The following is a 3,239-nucleotide window of genomic DNA, read 5'->3' as shown; positions in this document are numbered from 1 at the left end:
AAATATTTGAAACCTTCTTCAGTTTATTAGTTCTAAGTCTGTTACACTGAAACACTGAAGAATGGGCTGGGGTCCACTAGGAGCCGGCTACCGATTGATAGTACCTATTAGCTCTTTCCGGACAGTACCAGCCTAGATGCCGTGTGGAATCCGGCGGAAAAAATGTACCAAGAATGGATCCACTGGGTTCCTGCTTCCATGTCGTAAAAGGCGACAATTACAGGAGTTTCTTTTTACTCTCAGTTATCAGATATTTTCAATGCTTCACTTCTGATTACTCTATTTTACTAAATTATCTCTTCATTCAACTTACCAATTTCCGTCTAGTTTCGGAGAAAAGTTTTATTTGGAATGTTTTCTTCTTCCATGTTATTGATTGTCCTTCAGGATTACAAATTGAATGATAAAAATCAACTATTGCGTAAATCCGTTGATATTACAAAGTTAATAACAGAGATAACATATATCGGTATATTGAATAGGTAGTAAAAACAAAATACTTGATATTAATATTTCAAACAATAAATTAATATTTTTCTCGGTAGCCAATTAAGAATTTTAATAAATAATTAAAATAATAAAGCGGAAATAACGAAGAATCAAGACGCGCGTGAAATCTGTTGACCTTTATTTGGTTAATTAAAATGATTTTATAACAACTGTTTAGAATACGTCAATGCAATGAGTAAAATATTTTGTCTAAGTCCTGTCCACTCGCTTATTTTGTCTGTTACTATCTCGTGACATTAGTAGCGAAATAGTAAAGACTTTTAAGCACAGATAATTAAATAGAATTATAAACAATTTTTGCCTTTCTCATACTTTTGAACAGAATGTCATATACCATTCGACTCAGTTTGTCGAGATCACAAAATGTATGTGCGCATGCATATATGTTTGTGTATGCATGTATGTGTAAATGTGACAAACAATGTCACGCAATTATCTCAGAGATCACAAACTCAGATTCCAGTGAAAGGGCCTATGGTTCTTTAGCTTGCTATTAAATTTCATCTTTATTCGACTTCCGATTCTGGCATTACAAGGTAATATGTGCAAATCTATGAGAAAATGCACACTCAATTTTCTCAGAACTTTTTCTATCGATTTGACTAACCAAGATGCAAATAAAAGGTCTACAAATTCTTTAAAAAAAAACAGTCCCCGAAAAATCAATCTGAGTCCGACTTCTGGTTCCGGTGTTACAGAGCGATAAGAGGAAAATTTTCATTTTCATGAGTATTTATTTTCACAAGCGATGGCGAAACGAGAGGCAAAATTTTTATAAAACTCACTGATAAATTCATCTAGTTGGCAAATCTTGTTGTTTGACTGATATCTAAACTTACTTTGGGACTACTAGCTCCCGGTTTCCGCTTCCGATAGCTCTTTCAAAATTTCAAACTGTCATACAAAATAACGATGTAAATCCGGTACGCATCGGTACGTGCTGGTACGTGTAACCAGAAAGGGTTACTATTGTATTAATCAAAGGCGAGAAAATATGACTGCGATTTTCAATGTTTTGGTATGAGTGGTGTTCGGGGAGAGGTTTTATAACCCTATTCGCTAGCTCGCGGTTTCATTAAGGTGGTACGTGAAATGGATATTGCCAATAGATGGCTTTCGATCATGATGACAGCCCGAAGGCAGAGATGTACCGGATGCTGTTAGAAGGAACGGTGTGAAAACGAGATTGAAAGTGATTGCTGGGTGAGGTGGGGGTTTCGAAGAGCATCCTCGAGGGCTAAGAGAGCCGCACCAGACGATCGGTAACATTTGGCGCCCAACGTAAAATTCTGGAAGTTTCCCGGAAAGGAAAAATATTCACCGGATATTTTTTCTTATGAGGTGTGGGGGAGTTTTCGCGAAAATCGCTTTTCTCGCAAATTTAACTGATAATTTGTTCTGGTTGGTGAACCGTAAGGAAGGAATACCGCCGAAATCGAATTGGTGAAAGTGATAATAGATTTTGTACTCGCTATAGTAAAAGCGTCATTGAACGGATAAGGTAGAAAAATTATTCTTGGGGACAGCGTCTCGAAGGCTTTCGGATTGTTACTTAGTCAGACAATTGCAAGTAAATCAAAGGGTCTAGGGCGGATTGGAATATGCACTAGGGTTTTAATAATAGAATGCTAGTTTTTGTATTCACGCTATAAACATTTCGATCGCGGCCGCGGTTACTTGATCGTTATCATGCCACGATTTTCATGGGAATCCTTTTGCTTCATGTACCGCTTGTTGCGCGTTGACCACTTGGAACCCGAAGAGCTCGAATATGAACTGCTCCTTCGGAACATCGCTATCATCGATGGCGAGTCACAATGTAAACGTCAACGTCGATTGAGGGATATCCTAAAACAAGAGAGAAGAGGGGTTGAGATCGTGTTTAAATTCAATCAGAATCCGGAAGCTGACTTGAAGCATTGCGTTAGAACATTTCACGGTATAAAGAGAATTCTGGAGACCAAAGATAAAAACACTAATCGATGTAAAGCTAGATTGCTCCATTTAGGACATCGTTTAGCATTAATTAAAAATCATAGTGATGAGGAGATATCAATAAATTGCAACGTGATCTATCAAGAGGTCATTACGGTATTTTCTGAACATTTTTGGGAGGACATCAGCCCTCTGGCTAGTGAAGACTCCTCCACCTCAAGTGGAAATGAGTCTCAAAAAGGAGCGGCTTCCTTGGGGCTCACTGAGTCGCGCTCCGCCACCGGCACCAAACCTAAACAGGCGAAGCCAGCTTATGGAACAAAAAAGGACTTTTCGCACGCGATGAAAGAAGTCGCTGACCTTTTCAAGGACTTGACCATGGAGCTTCGCGAGATAAAGGCGGAGCTTCAGACACAAAAGTCCGGAGCGACGTGTGAGTTCGATATTTCAGACATACAGCTAGATACTGTAAGACCCACAGTAGCACCCCACGTGAATGATTTTAAATTTCCTGTTTCGAATACAGATCCTTTTCTTAGATCATCCACCTGTGTAACGACAGCAATTAGTGAAAGTATACCTTTCCCTGCTCCGTCATACACCATCCCATCTGGCACGGCTCAGCTGTCTTCCACCCCGCAAAAGGTTGAACATTTAAACATTCAATTTGGTTCGACAAACCCGTTCCTTCAGTATCCTTCAGGTGAATCGTTCCAAAATAGAGAATCGGTTAGGGTGGACCCGACGGCTTCTGCTGACCAGCCCCTTTCACGGATTCAAAATGGAGGTTTAAT

Source organism: Malaya genurostris, chromosome 3 (assembly GCF_030247185.1).
Source record: "Malaya genurostris strain Urasoe2022 chromosome 3, Malgen_1.1, whole genome shotgun sequence".
NCBI classification, from domain to species: domain Eukaryota; kingdom Metazoa; phylum Arthropoda; class Insecta; order Diptera; family Culicidae; genus Malaya; species Malaya genurostris.
Note: the sequence above shows the minus strand (reverse complement) of the source record.